This window comes from Herpailurus yagouaroundi, unplaced genomic scaffold (genome assembly GCF_014898765.1).
Source record: "Herpailurus yagouaroundi ecotype Mexico unplaced genomic scaffold, PumYag 28, whole genome shotgun sequence".
Classification (NCBI taxonomy): Eukaryota; Metazoa; Chordata; class Mammalia; order Carnivora; family Felidae; genus Herpailurus; species Herpailurus yagouaroundi.
The window spans coordinates 144068777-144090247 of record NW_024412376.1 but is presented as its reverse complement, the minus strand read 5'-3'; positions in this window follow the sequence as shown (position 1 = coordinate 144090247).

Here is a 21471-nt window from a genome sequence, read left to right as displayed (position 1 = left end):
GTAAATTTTGAAAATGTGATTATAATATTTATTGCCAACACATGAGCAGATTCTGCACCATAAAAACTTTACTTCATCCATTTGTGTTTTCATTCAACAGATATCTAGAAAAGGCAAACACTCCCAATTGAAACATGAGAAACATTCACATATGTATACATTTAAACGGCCAATAAAATATAAATAAGAAGCTCACTAGCAATCAAATTATTTGAAAAATTACAGCCAACAATAAGTACATTTTTATATAAAATATAAAATAGAAAGAAAATGTAAGTTTTAATTGTATACTTTTTAAATATTATTGAATAATACAACATATAACATGATTATATTTTTTAATTGACAAAAAATAAAGAACTGCAGAATGCTTTTTTTTTATATAATGTGAAACATATTTAGGACTTTAAGCATAAAGCAATTTTTCTGTTAATTTGAGAGAAACTAACATCCTAGAGTATAATATTTTAAAATCCAGAAACTTGATCACTCTCCATGTATTCAATATTACTTGTATTAACTAGTTACATTGGGTAGTCTGCCTACACTTCTTTGAGTTCATGACCTTGGAGCTGAGATGTGTCTGACCAAATAGACCCAGTCTTGACAATATATAATGGAATAGTATTCCAGAAGATCTACATGGATTGTAGAAAAGCTAGAAAGATTAAATAGAAAGGGGATAACTCAGGTTTTGTATTCAGCAAGATTGCTCTTACCACAGTGTGGAAGACACTTTGAAATGCCTGAAATGCAAATGGATTCAGAATATCTTCATATAACATTCCTAATTCTAAAATGTTCAGCCTTAAAAAAAAAAAGTATAATTAAGAAACATTCACAATAGTTACACATATGGCCCTTTTACCATGATGATTTTTACCCTTTTTTTCCCAAAAATGTTTAAATCAGGAGGTCACATTATTGTTTTATGCACTTTGGAGTATGCTTCTTTATTTACTACAATTCTCTCTAAATTACACTTATTTTAGTTTGTTTTAGTTGCAATCATAACATTTCCAGGTAACGTGTTTAAAAAGAAATGAAACAAAAGAAATAGATATAATTGAAATTTCTCTGACGGTTTTTCTACGGTTTGAGAAAGATGGATCCTATTGATTCGCACAATAAATTGAATAAGTAGCTATATTTTTAACTGCATTGTGTGAATTGATTAAATTGTCCAGGTTTAAAAAGCTGAGAGTGGTGGATTATAATTCAAATCCACATATTCTGGTCCTAAAACACTCCTTCAAACCACTACTATATATTGTTATTCAAATACAATATATGTTAGTTATTGATGATAAAGGTTATAATAATAGCACATGTGAACACACACATTAGAAACATACACAAAGCTTACTCTTCAAGTATGTATTTTTCTTTTCTTTCCCAAGAGCTACTTTTATATTAGTACTGAAACAATATGATAACTGATACATAAAGACAATCTGTCTAATAAATATGTAAGATACAAGTTTAAGTAATAAAATGTTGTTGAACTTGCCCCCCAACAGGAATTATAATATTGCAGAGTCTCTAATCTGCTAGCTTCCTCCCACTATAATACCGATAACCGATTAACAGAATTGTTATTCATTAGTGAAATTGCATATTTTTACATTTTATAATAAATATAGGATATACATATATATTCCTACAATATTTGCTGCACAATAAGTTAGAACTGTATTAAAATATAGTATCATGAAACTATATTTCATAGTATCATGATAGTATCATTCATTCATGCTCTTTCATGGTTCTTTCATTTTCACTTCTGTGTAATATTCCATTAGAAATGGGATTACGGAGGTCGTTCTCTGAATAGATAATGAATATGTCTGGCTGGAGAGGGCATATGGTCTCTCTCACAACTACCCAACCCTGCTGTCATACAGAAAAAGCAGCCTACACAATACACAACCCAGTACATGTGGCTGTGTTTCAATACAACATTATTTACTAAAATAGGAAGCTTGCCAGCTTTGGCTCATGGTTCATAGTTTGCCAATTCCTGCAGTACAAGAGTATAGCCAAATTTAGTTATCGACTCTCCTGTCTATGGACACTTTTGTTATTTCTAGTTAGCTAATTACAAATGATTCTTGCTATGAATATTTTAGCATAATTTTTGGCACATATGCATATGCTTAGAAATGAAATTCCTAAATTATAGTTACACATATTTATAAAGATAAGGTTATATATATTCTTTCCCATAGTGATTTTTAGCAAATTCTCATCTCAACAGTGTGTATACAAGTTTCTGCTCATGCACATCCTTGCTAAAATTTGGTATTGTCAGATTTGTTAATGTTTGCCTATCTGCTAGAGATTATCAAATTTTATCATACCTTGGTGTGAATCTGCTTTTCTATGATATTAACAAAATAGCTCCTGTTTTCATTTTTTTGTACAGACATTACGTTCCTATTTCTTTAAAACGCCTATATATGTTTTTTTTTCTTTTTGCCTATTTTTATACTTGATTCGTATATATTTTTTTCTTACATATTTGAGTAAAAATATTCTGAATTTGATTCATTTTACAGTTATGTTCCAAAAACCTTAGTTTGGTTTCTCACTTGTCTTTTTATTTTCTTTATAATTTATTTCAATAAACAGTTTTTGGTGTTTTAGTTTATTCAGGCCATCTTTTGTTTTTGGATACTCAGTGAGAACACAGCTATGTATCTGGAGGAGTCCATATCAAAATGCTAAAAGAAGTTGTTTTCTTTTATACTTTGGTATATTTTCCAAATATTCCTGAGAGAAAATTTACTGCTTCATCTATAATATACTATACTATATATAGTATATATAATATACTATATATAATATATATTATGTATATTATGTATAGTATATATATTATATGTATGTATATTATGTATATTATATATAGTATATATATTATACATAATATGTTATATATATAATATCATATATATATAATGCTACAGTCTGTAACAATTTTTAAGTCTGTTGATGTTTCATATTTTGAACTTTGTTCTTAAATCCTCTGAGCACAGGCTTCACTGTCACTTATGATATTTCACTATACTTTTGAACAGATTTGATTGTTATATGTGTATATATATATATATTTTTTTCATACATGAAACCCTATGACCCTCCCTGAAATTTTGTAGTTCTAGTACCTTCTTAGGAGTTACCTAGATTAGTGCTATGTATTTCTCACATGAAAATTCTTCAGGTATTTAAAAAGAGCTACTCAGTTTTCAGCTAAATATCCACTTAGGTATACTTGTCATATAAAAGTAACCTATTATCATGTGATTTTCCAACTATTCACCATTCTTATGGGCTTCCTTTGGACTAAAATTATTTTTAGCTCACATCTTAAAATGCAACACTGTGTATAAACATAATACTTTGCATGGCAAAAGGTAAGTACATATTTTTAGTTGTGAAGTGGACTATGTGATCACGCTATTTCCTTTCATTTTATTTTCATTTCATGAGTTGTCTTTTTTTAAAGAAATTTTCTTATGAAGAAACTTATAGACAGAAAAGATAAGAAACTGTCAAATAGAAAAAAAAAAGAAAAGAAAAGAAAGAAAGAAAGAAAGAAAGTGTGGAGCCCAAATCCAAAATACGTTTATCTGATTGATTCTAAGCTCAATCTTAACAGGTACAGCATGTGGGTTTCTAAACATTGTTAGATCATCAGTCAGTACAAATTTATGGGTCAAAACGGATGCTCTATAATTTTCTTTGTCCTGTAAACTATTTTTCTATTGACACAGCCTTACTTTAGGGATGCTTTGAAACCGTTTGGTCTTATAAACACCATTGTGTTTTCACTTTTTTTCATTTTTTAATTATTTTTAATTTTTATTTTTGAGTGAGAGAGAGAGCACGAGCAGGGGAGGGGATGAGAGAGAAGGAGACAGAATCTGAAGCAGGCTCCAGGCTCTGTGCTGTCAGCACAGAGCCCAACACAGGGACTGAACTCACAAACTGCATGATCATGACCTGAGCTGAAGTCTGACACTTAAACCGACTGAGCCACCCAGGCGCCCCCGAACACATTTATTTTTAATCCATAACTTGCCTATCCCTCATTTCAAAAATGATTTCCTTTATCTGAGTTCAGAAATTTCCATTCTTTCTCTCACTCAGCTTGGCCTGTAATTTCAAATGTAAATATAAGTTTATAAAAATCTTGATTCTCCAATTCAAATTACTTTCAACTCCGTGTGCTGCAATTTTAATAAGAGTGCTTTGTTTTAATTGAAAACTGTTACAGACATAGGAACTAGTAGAGAAGATCAGGGCCATGTTGTTTTTTTCTTAAGGAGGAAGTAAGCGATGATATTTTAAAATTAACTAGAAGTAAGTCCTAAATATCTGTCATGTCACATCTTTAAATTCTAGTTGCTTGACTAACATTTACTAAATGATGATGATGGTGATGATAAAACTATTTTACATAATTCACATGCCTATTATGAATACTAAATAGAAGTGACCTTTGCCTTTTTTATTTAAAAAAAAAAATTAAACTTATTTATTTATTTTGAGAGAGTGAGTAGGGGGAGGGACAGAGAAAGAGGGAGAGAGAGAGAGAATCCCAAGCAAGCTCCATGCTGCCTAATGTAAGGTTTGAAACCATGAAACCTTGAGACCTTGACCTGAGCCAAAACCAAGAGTAGGACTCTTAACTGAGCCACCCAGGCGCCCCTAGAAGTGACCATTCCAAGCATCATGAACATTTAGTCCTCAACCCACCTACCCAAAGTTGTTATTACAAAAGCTTCTTTTATTTTTCCACTGTTCTTTTTAGCTCCTTAGTGTTTCTAGTATCCATGGGTGTTTTCATTTACTGCCAAGTTTTCAAAAACAATCTATATGCTTATAACCTCCAAATCAATAGCAACAGCAGATACATACAAGCACTTCAAGTACGTTTGTAATATAGAAGTTTCCCTTTTCACTGCTCCCATCCCAACATAAAGTCAGTGACTCCGACAATCATTAAATTATTCAAGCTAGAAAACTGAAACTCTTAATAGACTCCTTCTTCTTCTTCACCCTAATATCCAATTTAATCTCTCTGCTCTAAATATATTAACTCTTAAAATATTTTTTCCGATGACTCCCCCTTTTTTCAGGTCTTTATCATCTCTATTTTGGCAACCACAACAGAAATATTACCAGCCTGTCTGTCTCCAGGTACTATTTCCATCTTCACAGACTTCTTCAGAGTCATTCTTCTGAAATATAAGTGTGATTATGCTCTATAGTACTTTAAAAGCTGCCAATGGTTTCCCATCAACCAGAGGGCTATGTCAACCTGTCAACGTGGCATACAGTTTCCTTGATACTCTAGTCTCAGTTTTGACTTACACACGGCTGCTCATATGTGAAAAATACCAGAATATAAGAATTTCAAAAGAAAATATCTTTTTCAAGAGTAGGAAGTTTGATACTTAAAAAATACCTTCAAACGTGTCATCGTGGGAATAATCTACTCTTTACTGGACTTTTGAAATTAATTGTTACTATCTTGTAAACATTTTATTTACATATTGAGGCATAGCATAAAGTATTCACTAGTTAGTCTATCCAAAGATCTTGGTTGATTCTTTAATCTTCAATTTGAACTAGATGTTTCTCACATTTCTCTGATTTAAACATTGTCTGTCCTCCTTTCCACGGTGCTTAATGGTTTTAGTCTGATTCATCTTTTTCTTGCCATCATGTTTTTGTCAGATTGTTCTTTTTCTGTGTAATGACCCTCATTCCCACCATCGTTTCAACCTGGACCCATCCCATCCTGTCATCTAGCATGTACTCATCATCAAGAAATCCACGATGATGTTTTTATTATGAAGCAAGTCTTTCTTAACAAAGGTATTTTCCTCCATGCTTATACAGCACTCCCCCATGCATACAATAAACTCTGTATATTGCTTTAAGCACTTATAATATTCTAATATAATTGTATACTATGCATAAGCTTTCTACATTAGATGATAAACACCTGGAGGACAACATTTGTTTTCTCCCATTTTAGAGGCAACACGCATCAGAAAGTTTTCTAAGTAGTCAAAGCTCAAAAATTATTTGAAGCATTTACATCCATGGCACGTACAGATGTCATATGTTACAGACAGATACCATAGGTGTTCACTCTTATGTGGATCCTGAGAAACTTAACAGGAACCCATGGGGGAGGGGAAGGAAAAAAAAAAAAGAAGTTAGAGTGGGAGAGAGCCAAAGCATAAGAGACTCTTAAAAACTGAGAACAAACTGAGGGTTGATGGGGGGTGGGAGGGAGGGGAGGGTGGGTGATGGGTATTGAGGAGGGCACCTTTTGGGATGAGCACTGGGTATTGTATGGAAACCAATTTGACAATAAATTTCATATATTTAAAAAATAAAAATAAATAAATAAATAAATAAATAAATATTTATATATTTTCTCTTTATGGTCCCAAGAAATGGCACAGGAAAATTTCAAAGAAAAATATTTCTATTTTCAGAAAAAAATATTTCTATTACCAACCCAGTGGTGTGTAAAATTTGTAGTGTTTTCTTACTCGTTTAGAAGCCCTGGTATTAGTCTATTTGCAAGCTCTTGATGCATTAACTATTCTTTTAAGGTGCATTTTAATTGCTTGGATTCTGTCAACCTAATGCAAGATTTAGAATTGGAGTAAAGGGTATGTTGGAGGAAAGTCATAGGTTGGGCTACCTGGTCTAAGAGTGCCTATAGTAATGAGTGAAAATCCACGAAGTGATAGTCTTTTGGCTACAAATGTTCACATGCGGCACAATTATTGTAGTTTGAGCACAGGTGATATAAATGGCTGTATTCACTAGTGTGAGATACTATCTTAGCCCCTTCATTTTAATTCATTTTTTAAATGTGGTATTTTCATAGCCTTGTCAGGAATTTTGGTATATTTCTCCGTATTTTCTTTCAAATTGCAGCTTCCCAAATCATTCATGGATTCAACAAATATGTATTTAGTGCCTGCTCTGTTAAGTACGGGCAGAGTATTTGGGATGCGTTAGTGAGTAACATAAAGCCCCTGCCCAACTGACACTTAGCACCACAGGCACATGGAAAGATGTTCAGCGTCATTCATCATCAGGGAAATACAAATCAAAACCAGGGTGAGATATCACTTCACACCTGCTAGAATGGCTATCCTCAAGAAGATAAGAGCCGATAGCTGCTGGGGAGGATGTTTTGAAAAAGAAACCCTAATTTATTCTTGTTGAAAATGTGAATTGGTTCAACCACTATGGAAAACAATACGGAGTTTTGTCAAAAAAATAATAAAAAAAGAGATATACCATATGATCCAATTACTCCACTTCTGGGTTTATACACAAAGGAAATGGAAACTGGATTTTGAAAAGATATAGGCATTCCCATTTTATTTTTTCATTATTCACAATAGTCAAGATTAGAAACAACCTTAATGCCCATTAGCAGACTCATGGAATATTATTCAGCCATGAGAAAGGATGATATCCTGCTTTTTGTAACAATATGGATGGGCCTTGAGCACATTACGCTAAGTGAGATAAGTCAGACAAAGGCAAATACTGTATGATATCACTTATATGTGCAATCTAAAAAAGTCAAATTGCAAAAAAACAAATTGTGTCAGGAGATGGAGTGAGGGGGATAAGACTGCTGCTGTTTAATGGTGCAAACTTGCAATGAGTGGTAAATAAGCCATGGAGATCTAATGCACGATACAAAGAATATAGATGGTATTGTATTACAATTAAGTAATGTGATAAATATCACCACAATGGCACTCATATTATAATATAAATGTATCAAAGTAACACATACGAGTTAAATTCACACAATGTTCTATGTCAAACTTATTTAACCTAAAACAAAGCTGACATAATGAAGACGTAAATTAAATATAGTATGTTAGAACGTATTAAGTGGTACATGAAAATAAAAAAAAAAAAAAACAGGTACAACAGGGTAAACGGGATAGGAAATGTGTGCGTGTGAGAAGGTGCTGCAGAAAGTAGCACACTGCGGAATTAAATAAAGTGATCAGGGTAGAAGCTGAAGAGAAGACGGCATCTCCTTCCATAACGGAGGAAGATGATACACTTAGCAGGAAGCTATCTGGTGTGGAGTAGTCCAGAGTTTAGAAAGAGTTTGAACAAATGTCCTAAGATAAGAATGTACCTGACCTTTGGTGTCAGTGTCTCTGAGCATAATGTGCAAGAGAGACAGCTGATCATTGAAGTCAGTGAAGTCAGCGGGGTCATGTCTGGTAAGGATGCATGTGCTTTTATATGGAGTTTGGCTACTGCTCCAAGTTAACTAAAGAACCATAGAAAGTTTTTGAACAGACATGTTACTTAGTCTACACTAACTCTTGAAGGATCAATGACTGTTCTTTGTGGTTAGACTGTACTTCTATTCAGAGATACTTCCGACAAGAGATGTTGATGCCTTGGACCAGAGTTGGAACAGAGAGGGTGGTACAAGTGGTCTGATACTAGATATACTCTGAGGATGGACAATGGGATTTCCTGATAGATTATATGTTGAGTATGAGAATAAAAGATTCAAAACTGACTCTTCGAAATGTAACATAAGTAAAACCTAAGTAATTGGAAGGATGAGATTGGCAACAAGGGAGATCAGGAAGGTAGGGGGTAAAGTTTGTGCCGAAGGAAGGTCAACAATTCCATTTAGGATATATTGAGGCAGATATTTATTAGACATTCTTTAGATAGTTTGATATATGGCTTGAGAGTCCAGGAGAAGGCCCGGGCCAGAGCTCATCAGAGGGCACTGCAGCTCCCTAACAAAAGATAGAGAAGAAGATATGGAGCTTTCTATTAGTGCTATCACTTTCATCATTGCTACAGCATCCCTGTTGAATGCTGGTCTTCTAAATCTAAGTTCATTATATAAATCCCCTGCGCTGTCTTCTGCAAATATAGGTTTCTTCAGGAGATCAGCCTTTCTCCAAACACAAAAGGTGATGATGGAAAGCAGGTGCTTAGGAAACTTATATTTCCATAACTAAGAACTGTCACTCAACTGATTTCTGTCAAAAAGAAAGAAAATTGGCTCCAAGGAGATCTGGTGATCTCCAAGGAGATTCTTTCTCTGGGAATAATAAATGGCAGTATAACGTCAGACAGCCTTTCCATGTCTGGCATCTGTAAGCAATGTCAATCTTGTAAAGGTAAGCTACATACCCTTGCACATATATATTAACATGTAAATATAGATATGTGTGGTGTGATATATGTGTATATTTACATATGAGTATATATGTATATGTATATGCACATAGATTTTATTATTTTATGTACACAAACCTTCATATTCAATAGTTGACACATATGTATTTGGGTATGCTGGTGAAACAAGCTATTGTGAGGACACCAACTATTGTCTTATTTTCTAGGTAGTTTTTGGCAATTCTAGATTATTTCCTCATTTCTCTAAAATTTGGCCACTGATTTTATGATCACGATGTTGCTACATAAAAAAAAAAGGAGTGGTGATCATATTTCAGAAAATAAGCTAAATGTGACTATGCAGTCTGGGACATTCAGATGTTCAGAAGGCACTACATGTGATAAATAAAAGCCTTCTGCTTATATATTCCCATATATTTTACAAAATCATATTGACAGATGAAAGACTTTTCAGTTTGTTAAATATAAAATTACGGTTTTAAAGCATATTTTCTTTAGAATTATTTGACTTCAGGATGCATCTCTGATATCTGTGCTTAGATGAAACAAGTTAGCTAAAGATTTATTATTTCTTTATTGCTATAAATTTAGAATTATTTGCATTTACACTAAAAACTGAAAACAGGCTCAGAGTGACTGTAAAGAATTGAGTAAAAATATAACTATCTATCTCTGGTTAAGAAAAGTCAATATCGGGGTGCTTGGGTGGCCCAGTTGGTTAAGCATACACCTCTTGATTTGGGCTCAGGTCATAATCTCATAGTTCATGCATTCGAGGCCAGCATTGGGTTCCATGCTGACAATGCGGAGCCTGTTTGGGATTCTCTCTCTCCCTCTTTCTGCCTCCCCCGTGTTCTCTCTCTCTCTCTCTCTCTCTCTCTCTCTCTTTCAAACTAAATAATTAAACTTAAAAAAAAGTAAAAATAAAAGGCAAAATGTTAGCAAAACTTAGGAAACAGATCATTAAACAATGAAAAGAGTAAAGAATTTTTGGATGCTATTTGCTTTCCAACATAGAAAGTAATGTTTTCCTTCCTTTTTTTTTTTTTTTTCTTTTAACTTAAATTCAAGTTAGTTAATATACAGTGTAGTATTTGTTTCAGGAGTAGAACCCAGTGATTCATCAGTTCCATATAACACCCAGTGCTCCTCCCAACAAGTGTCCCCCTTAATGTCCATCACCAATTTATCCCATGCCCCCACCTCAGTATGTTGTCTGTATTTAAAATTCTCTTACGGTTTGCCTTCCTCTCTGTTATCATATTATATTTCCTTCCCTCCCCCCATGTTCATGTTATGTTTTTTAAATTCCACATATAAGTGAAATCATGTATTTGTCTTTCTTTGACTTATTTTGCTTAACATAATACAGTCCAGTTCCATCCATGCTGTTGCAAATGGCAAGATGATAAAGAAGATGTGGTATATAGATACACAATGGAATGTTACTTGGTGATCAAAAAGAATGAAAGCTATTTTTTTACAGATGTTTTATATTGAGGGAAAATTACGTAGAGTGAATCATACAGATGGAATTAAAAGATTTTTGGGGCGCCTGGGTGGCTCAGTCGGTTAAGCATCCGACTTTGGCTCAGGTCATGATCTCACAGTTTGTGGGTTCAAGTCCCGCATCGGACTCCGTGCTGACAGCTCGGGGACTGAAGCCTGCTTTAGATTCTGTTTCTCCCCCTCCCTCTGCCCTCCCCCGCTCATGCTCTGTCTCCCTCTCAAAAATAAACGTTAAAAAAATTAAAAGATTTTTGACAAATGTGTACACCGATCACACCAACCTCCCAATCAAGACATAGTACATTTCCATCCACCCAAAGAGTTCAGTTGTGCTTGGCCCACAAGGGTTAATCATTTTAAATTTCTATCACCAGAGATCAGTCTCGCTTATTTTGATTTAATATGAAAGAAATGATACCATATGGACTATTCTCTGGTTGGATTCTAACAATTAACATAATGTTTTTGAGAATATTTCTTGAGAATATTTATTGCTATGGGATGAATCAAGGATTTATTTTTTATTGTTAATTAGTATTCCACTCGATGGATATACTACAGTTTGTTTATCTTGTCCTAAAGATGGGCATTTGAGCTATTTCTGGGTTTTGGCAGCTTCAGTAGAGTTGCTATGAACATACATAAGCAGTCTTTTTTGGACTTAAATTATAATTTCTGTTCAGTAAATACCTAGGAGTTGAGTGGCTGGGATGCAAATTAAATGTATGTTTAACTTCGTAAGAAAACGCCAAAGATTCTTCCAGAGTTTCATATGAATTCACATTTTTTTTCCAGAATTATATGGACATCCCATTTGTTCCACATCTTTCCTAGTACTTGATATTTTCACTCTTTAAATTGTCTTACATATTTAATCTTTAAAATTCTAGAGGGTGTAGAGTGGTATTTAATTATAGTTTTAATTTTTATTTCCCTGATGAATAAAGATATTGACTACCATTTATTTTCTTACTTGACACTCATGTCTCCCTTGATAAACTTTGTGCTCAAGTTTAGGAGTTTTATTTATGTTTTATTTTTTTATTATATTTTTTGCTTTAATTTTCATATTATTTCTTATTTTTTTTTATTTACATCCAAATTAGTTAGCATATAATGAAACAATGATTTCAGGAGTAGATTCCTTAATGCCCCTTACCCATTTAGCCCATCCACCCTCCCACAACCTCTCCAGCAACCCTCAGTTTGTTCTCCATATTTGTGAGTCTCTTCTGTTTTGTCCCCCTCCCTGTTTTTACATTATTTTTGTTTCCCTTCCCTTATGTTCCTGTTTTGTCTCTTAAAGTCCTCATGTGAGTGAAGTCATATGATATTTGTCTTTCTCTGACTAATTTCACTTAGCATAATACCCTCCAGTTTCATCCACGTAGTGGCAAATGGCAAGATTTCATTCTTTTTGATTGTTGAGTAATACTCCACTGTATATACATATGCCACATCTTCATACCCATTCATCCATCGATGGACATTTGGGCTCTTTCCATACTTTGGCTACTGTTGATAGTGCTGCTATAAACATGGGGGTGCATGTGTCCCTGTATCCCATGGATAAATGCCTAGTAGTGCAATTGCTGGGTGGTAGGGTAGTTCTGTTTTTAGTTTTTTGAAGAACCTCCACACTGTTTTCCAGAGTGGCTGTGCCAGCTTGCATTCCCATGTTCATTTTTTAGAATTAAACTTCTTATCTTTTGATTTTTCACCTCTAAGGTTTCTTTGTATTTTCTCCATAGAAATCCCTTCACATACATGTATCACAAATACTTTCTTCCATGTGTAGCTTCCTTTTCATTTTCTTACAGTGGTTGTTAATGAGCAGTTTTTCACATTGATAACATTTTATTATTTTTAAGATTAGAGCTTTTTGCATCCTCTGTGACTCATCTTTCCCTGTCATAAGGCAGATAAAATATTCTCCTTTATTTTTTTCTAGATGCTTCATAGATTAATATTTTGTCTTCAGGTGTATGAAATATCTCAAATTCATTTTCATGTATGTTGTTCCAAAATGATTCATATGTGGTTTTCTTTCGACATATTAGCTACTTGCTCTAATATAACTTGCTAAAAAATCTTTTATTTCTCTCATTCCGTTTCCTCAGTGCTTACATACATGTGTGAATCTATTTCTGGACACGCTATTCTCTTTCAGTGAACTATTTGTCTGTGATTATGCCAATGATATATTATCTTGAATACTGTAATTTTATAGTAAATTGTGAAAGCAGCTAGTGTTAGTGTGAGTACTCCAACTATTGTCTTTATTTTTTAGGTAATTTTGGTAAATTCTAGATTATTGCCTCATTTCCCTACAATTTTGCAATCAGCTTGGCAATTTCTACAAAAACAACTATTGAGAGTTTAATGGGATTGTGTGTGTGTGTACAGGTATATGTATATATGTATACATATCTATATTTAACTATAACCATGTACAAAAATTTAGATATAAATCTCTTCATAAATAAAATATATACCTTGTACATATTTATATGACATAAACCTATAGTTAACATCTTCATTTGAAATATATATCTCTTAGATGTATTTTCAGGATAATAGAATATTGTCAGTACAATTAAAAAAAAAGAAGAGAAAGATGTTGTTTGGCATGGGTGACAGAAATTTTGATCAGAAGGTGGACCACTTAAACTCCCTTTATTTATAGAGAAAACTAAAGCAGAATAGGTTAAAGATTTTGTTATTTTTCTTCTCTCAGCTTCTCAAAGTAACTCGAGATACAGCATGAAGGTACTTTTCCAGGGTAACGGAGATGGCCAGTAGGGGAATATTTTCCGAACCCCATCTGGTGTCCTTTAAATCAGTTACACATGCGATCTCAAGATCAAGCCGGACTATCTTAATGTCAAAACTGATATGCCACATTCGGAAAAGAAATTATAACATTCCAAAGCATTCTACTCCCAGCAAACAGTATGTTCTGCTTTAAAGCCATTGTTCATTATGTTCTTTCTACCCAGAATACCTTTTCCATTTTCCACATGTCTGAAACTTTATCATCCTTCAAGGTCAAGTTCTCAATTCGTAATGAATTTTGTTCTTTGGCATTTGTTATTGACAGCTTGGTTACGCCATGATTTGTATACATTTTTTGTTTCTACTAAGAAGAGTCCTGTGAGGGCGGGCTGGCTGGTTCAGTCAAAAGAGCATGTGATGCTTCATCTTGGAGTCATGAGTTTGAGCCCCACGTTGGATGTCAAGTATACTTAAATAAACAAAACTTAAAATTTTTTGAAAAAGAGTCCTGTGTACAGTAGGAAATGGAAGAGCATGGCCTTAAAAAATTGTAACTCTTTTTTAATTTTTTTTTTCAACGTTTATTTATTTTTTGGGACAGAGAGAGACCGAGCATGAACGGGGGAGGGGCAGAGAGGGAGGGAGACACAGAATCGGAAACAGGCTCCAGGCTCCGAGCCATCAGCCCAGAGCCTGACGCGGGGCTCGAACTCCCGGACCGCGAGATCGTGACCTGGCTGAAGTCGGACGCTTAACCGACTGCGCCACCCAGGCGCCCCCAAAAATTGTAACTCTTAAGGTATCACAGGCAAAACCACACATGTCGATACTTAGAAAATAAATATTGCTAGGATAATAGTGACAATGTAACAATAGCTAACATTTCTCATACCTTCCTGCAGACTGGAAAAAGGACACTTTCCCAAAGCTCCTCCTCCTACAGCTTTCCTGGTCTCCTGGGTCTGGGCTCCTAGATAACACCTTACTTTTCTTAAATCTCATCCACAAAGTTTCCCATCAAAGACTTCCCATGCCTTATCATCATCTCTCCCATTCCCCTCATTTTCCTGACCTGCCTTCTCCTCTTTATAGCATGTTCATCCGCCAGCATACATTTTCTCTCTTTATCTCCTCACTAGACTTTAAGCTCCTTGAAAGCAGAGACAGTTTGTATTTCCACTGTGTCTCCAGTGCCTGAAAGAGAGCTCTTCTGTGGAGTGAATAAATTCAAGTCTATAGCCCCTGGAATTGGCATTTAGATTTCTCTTTCAGGAGCTCCTGGGTGGCTCCATCGGTTAAGCTTCCAACTCTTGGTTTGGGCTCAGGTCATGATCTCAGGGTTCACGTGTTTGAACCCCACAGCAGGCTCTGAACTAGCAGTGAAGAGCCTGCTTCGGATTCTCTCTCCGCCCCCCCCGCCCTTCTCCTGTTCGTGCCCTCTCTCTCTCTCTCTCTCTCTCTCTCAAAATAAATAAATAAACTTCAAAAATAAATAGATTCCTCTTTCAACAAGATAAATATGTACATTCTGAGTAAATGTAACTAAAATGAGATAAGTAATTTATTTGGAGTCATAGGGAAGCCCAAAATATAGCAAAATGGAAAGTTCACTCTACTCATTCACAAATTGCATCACATATACAGCTTATAATTTATCTCTAGAAAGAGTATGAAAAACATAAAGAAAAAAATGTGTTTATGTCATTAATTTCCCTAAACATTAGCTCATGAAACAGAATCCTACAGGCATATTTTATTGCCATCACCATCGTATTCTAATAGGACTATATATGAGATGATAAATTCTAGCTTATTACTAAATGCAAACTTTAAAGAGAAAAAGGACTTTAGGAATAAGTGGCATAGTAATTGAATTCACATAACTCAATTTTGGATTAAAGCTCTGTCATTTGTTTGCTGTTTGACCTACTCTGCAATTGCTTTAGGAAAAAAAAAAATCTCTTTATACTGCTAGACCACTTCCTCACCTGAAAAGTGATCATAAAACACTGACTTTATTGGTCAAGTAAAATCTCGTGTGTGCAATTGATTTGCAAAGTGTAAATCCCGCATTAATATTTTTTACTAAAGAAATGATAACACATGTCTGCTTCTCAAATTTCTCCTGGGTTTATTAAACTTCCTACTTCAAAAAGAATCTTGTTCAAAGACTAATTTTATAAATTCGTAGACATATTAGTGGAGAGAGAGAGAGAGAGAGAGAAAGATACTACACTACAGGAAAAAAAAAGTGTGTTTGGAAAAATCTCTGGGATTGACTAGGAGAGGTGGTAATCAATATCATTCTATTATCTAGATGTTTTGAATACTAGTATATTGCTTTGTTTATGTTATCCTTTAATCTTAAAAATTCACTAATTTTATACAAGCAATTAAAATTTACAGATACTATTTTATTTTCTACAAGACATAAGAATGATTCTAGATCATTCCTGTAAATTTGAGCAAATCAGGTTTTTCAGTCCCAAAATTTGTATCCCCCCCCCCCCCCGGCTTTCGCCGGGGGGGGGGGGGGGATTTGGGGGTGGAGTGATGCCGGTGGTCTAAATCTTTCTATATAGCACAAAACTTGTCAATATTTTTTTTTTTCATTTTACAACACCCAAATACAACTAACCAGTATTAGGTTAATTATGGTCTGGCTATATTTTCTCTAGTTCCATTTTTAACTTATACAGACACATATTTCTGGGTGATTACACTTTCCACATTCTTTGTACAGAAAAAGTCTACCAAAATTCCTTTTGTAAATGATTATGTCTTTGTTGAATGAAACAGATATTGTGTCCTCACTGTCATTTCATTTCCCACACTTCAAACTTCTCTGAAATTCTAGGTATATGCATGCATGTGCGTTTGTATAAGCATTTAAGTTTATTTAAGTGAAACTAAACTATTAATGTTTTTTTAAATAACTGAATCTCAGATTCAGTGTTGCTGAAGAGTCAGATGAGATGGGAGATCAAGGACACTGCACTGGATGTTAGTTTCAGAAAAATATATTCTCCAAATTTTAAAATAAAAAAAAAAACGAGAAGAGCGCCTTTGGGAAGGGTATGTTTGAAAACTAAGTATTGAGAACTTTAGTGTTTTTCAAAACTAACAGATGGACAATCCTTCTATAGCTTAGATTCTTCAAGTAAAGCACAGGTTGGAACTGTGATAAATTTTTTTAGCTGTTATTAACTTACTTTTAGGAAGATACTTTACAATGAGCTTCATAGATATTTTCAAACAGAAGAAGAAAAAAACTGTTATAACTACCACTATGAATGAACAAACTCATTTATTATTACTATTATTCCCTACTATGATTTTTATTATAATTATTATTTGTCATATAAAAGCAGACAAATACAGGAAGTGTAAATAGCTCTAAAGGGTTGGGGGAAAATTCCATATTATCAATTATGTGTTATTTAGTACAGATTTTGTGATTTATAGTGAGATATACAAGATGTAGGTTTTAATTATTAGGAAATGTGGGGGAAAATCATAACACACTTTGAAATTGCTTTACCATAGTTAGCAGTTTATTAATGAGGATCATTCTTACTTCAGGTTTTCTATTAGATTCCTTATTTTAAAAAAGTGTTCTTTCCAATTGTCCATAGTCCATAGAATATTTGTAAAAAAAAAAAAAAAAAAACTACCCAAATTAATATGTATGCTACATTTTTTCTCTTTCCATTACATCACTTGAGAGGTACAAAGGCCCCAAATTGTCTTTTGAAATAAGTGTCTAAAGTAATGCTTGTGGAAATACTATTGTTTATTTTCCTTTTTAGGAGGGGCAGAAAAATTTTTAAATTTAAATTAGTTTTCTTAGAACTATCTTTCATGTGAACTAACAACTACAGCATCTGACAGAAACTACAAATATTAATTTAGTAGACCTACTTCTTCATGAGCTTATAATAAATTATCCAGATTTTCCACTTAGAAATTTTGTGTATTAATCAAAATAACAAATTGAAGATAATAGCACCATGTATAGTCCAAATTTTCACAGAATTCCAAATAGTTATATAAGAGGAAGTTCATCTACATCAAGAGAATAGAGAAGATTCAGTGATGTATTTGAGAGCCCGGACAATCTCATATCCTCTGTGGTTTTCACAATGCCTTTTAACATAGAGCATTATGGCATGTGTTAATTAAATTAAAATGCACGAGACTGAGAACAATGTAGAACCCAAGTTAATTTGTTTTAGCTTCTGTTCTTAAAAGTTATAATCATATTTGTGCAATGTAAAAGTTTAGTGTACATGATCCCCAATAGAATTTTGATCTGTAAACAGTATGTAGAATTACTTGAGTATATTCTTTTAAAGTTCCACCAGCAGGGGTGCCTGGCTGGCTCACTCAGTAGAGCATGTGACTCCTGATCTTTGGGTCCTGAGTTCTAGCCCTATGTTAGGCATGGAGCTTACTTAAAAGAAAAAATATAATATATATACATACATATATATATATATATATTTATGTGTGTGTGTGTGTGTGTGTATACACACACTTAGAGTGTATATGTATGTATATATGTATACATATATACAGAGAGAGAGAGAGACAGAGACAGAGACAGAGAGAGAGAGAATGGCACCTTGGTGGCTCAGTCAGTTAAGCGTCTGATCTTGGCTCAAGTCATGATCTTGTATTTGGTGGGTTTGAGTCTCACATCAGGCTCTGCGCTGATGGTGCAGAGCCTGCTTAGGATTCTCTCTCTCCCTCTCTCTTTCCGTCCCTCCCTTTCTTGTGTGCTCTCTCTCTCAAAATAAATAAATAAACTTAAAAAAATTATAGATATATATAATATATAATAACATTTATATAAATGTAATAAAATGTTATATATAATAAAATGCTATATGTAATATATAACATATATAATATATATATAATAACAAAAAGAGACAAATGTATGATCATTTTTTTTAAATGTTGCCCACAGAAAGCCTTCTTGGACTAGTTGCAGTTAGATTTTGAACTTCAGTAACCATCAGCAGGGGAAATATACTCACGGTTAGAGAATGACATATATACAAGTGAGCTGCAATGTAAGATTTGGTTTGTGTCACACGTTTGATTGTCCTCCCACCTCCCAGCATCACCACCCCAATACAGAAAACACGAAGAGGGCCTCTTTTCAGTTTTTCAAGAAATATGTCAGGCTAGGAAATTCCAGATTTTGAGGGAAAATAGCAGTAAATATTATTCGAAAGTATCTTCCTTATCTTCCTGACCCCCATCTTTTGCAATGCAACTGTTTGGGAGGGATACTCAGGGGGTTAACAACAGGCTACCAGGGGAGAGGGGCCAGGAATTTGCTACTGCTCACTCTTCCTACACTGAAGAGAGCTGTGATGGTCCAAGGAAACGAAAAAACACAAAAGCTTACTTACCTTCTGAACCCCTTCTGCACTCCCCCTCCTAGAAACACTTGTGCATAAATTGGATGTTGGGACTTAGATTCTCTGATCTAGTGAGATTCACCAGCAAGACTTTTCAGTCATTATTCAGAAACCCCTCCCTTTGTTCTTTGCACTTGTTATTTTGAACTGAGTCACTGATATCAGGTTCCAAACCACACTCCCACCAACCTCCAGCTTCTGAAACTGATGGTAAATCTATCCACCTGTAGCAAAATGCCATCTGACCAATGCATTGCCATGTAACTGCTTCGCTTGCTTGTATTTGCTTTTGTTCTGTATCTATCCTAGAGGAGGTGGCCTCCCCCCACTAAGCGCTCTCCCTAGGATCGGTCCATACAAACATATCACAGGATCGGAAGGCAAGTAAAGTACAGTTGTTACAGACACTGATTTCAAAAAGGGTAATCACATTTCCCACATGAATGGTGTGATTTCTAAAAACAAACCAAAAACTTTGCTACTATAAGCTACATCAAATAACTAAAAAGATACTTCTTCAGCACGTTTAGGGACATAAATAGGTTTAGAGAATAGGTTTCTGAAGACACCAAGAGGTAGGTTTTCCTACCCTCTATATTCAGGTGAGCTCTGTATTTGCACTTTACCAGGTTTAGGGAGAAGGTAGAGTTTTGTTTTGTTTTAACTGAAAACATCCAAGACAGAAAACACTTGTGAAACATTTCTAATTCTTTGTTGACTTACTATTACGAACATAGTAATTTTTTTAAATGTGTTCTATCAAAACTTTAGAGACAGAACCCTAGTCTATTTCAATCTGTAAGGATGTTAAGATACAGAACTCCCTTGAGAGCTTTCAGTTTGAAAGGTACAGAAGTAGAGGAAATCTTTTGTATATTAGTTTATTGTTGTAAACTTTGCCATGCTTTAGATTATATTGTTATGTCCAGAATTCGTGATCCTCAAAGACCACTAGGGAGCCGAGTCCGACGCAAAAGCAAAAGAGCCTTTATTCGAGCTAGCTCGAGCTCAATCCCCTACCTGCACTGACGCAGCGGTGAGATACCGGGGAGAGAGAGTGAGTTTCAAAAGCACAAAGGTTTTATAGGGGTCTAGGGGCAGTTGGTGAGGTAATGGCTGTGGCCTCAGCTGATTGGCTGGGGAAGGGTCGGAGTCCTGTTACGCAGGTCGCTAGGTGTGTTTTGATCAGGAAGTTTGAACGGGTGAGTGGGAGGTTACTCAAGGGGAGGAGGCGTGGCCTGAGGTTTCTGCGATTTTCCCGGAAAAGGGGTCAGGTCGGGGACATAGTCACTCAAGGTGGAGGACACAGAACAAGAGGGAGTCGGCAGGCGTAGGCCCGCCCTTTCAAGTTATTAATAACCTCAAGTTATTAATAACCTTCTTTCATTCTGAAAAACGTCATGATTTGGATAATAAATTATATAGCCACTCTGCCTATAACTCATGAAAACAAGTGCTTTCTGCTTATATATTCCTTTAGTTTTACCTTAGCTTTTTTTCAGGAACAAATTACATTTTCTTTATTTCTATCGACAGGTTTTTTTTTTTTCAGAAATATAAAAAGAGACTTATTTATGTATTTAAATATTGCTGTTGAAACAAGTTTATACTAGTTTCTCCTTGAATTACTAGCATAGCCCTATCGTTATATTCCAGTTTAATAAAATAAATACTGAGCTGAAGATTATGAGAAAAAATATTTAATGTAGACTGGCTTTGTTTAATATTAAAAATAATAATGTGCGTTCGTATTTTAAATTATGTATGTATATGTATATTATATATTGACAGAGAGAGAAACGTACAGAGACAGAGACAGAGAAACAGAGACAAAAAAAAAAGATACAAATAAATATACATACATATATTCCAGAGGGAGTGGAAAAATATTGGTCCACATCTAAAAACATTTAGTGCTACATCCAAAAACATTTTTTTCCTCTTAATATTATGAAGGTTCCTTGCAATAAACAGCTTCAAAGCACAGCTTGAAATGGACCAATTGTAAGGAACAGAGTGGCAAACTTATGTTACCATGCACAACTGTGAATAGGCTTCCAGACAGCTAAAATGTGTCATTTAGAAGGAATGTGTCTCATTTATCCATTGTTTAGAGTGATTGAAATACATTGCTTTCCCCCAGCTCCTTGGCAAGTGTTTCAATGAAGTGGGCACAAAATTTATCCTAGTGTAGTGTGCTATTATTCTGCTCTGTAGTAAATAATTGTATGCGACTTTGGACTTATAGAGGCCTTCTGTTGTCGGAAAAATAAAATAACACATCTCTTTTAAGGTAATAACTGCAACTTTTCTCAGTGGAAATTCTTGTTTGGTAAAAAGCCACTGACGTTGGAACCACAGGGCATTTATTTTCATCAATGTATTAGAAAATAATGGGAAATGTATGTAGCTCTTGAAACTTGTGACCTGCAAATTGCTGATCTGTAAACAAGAAACAGAATTACATGGAAGATGGTACCATTGTGATATCTTTGTCATAGAAGTGATGTCTATA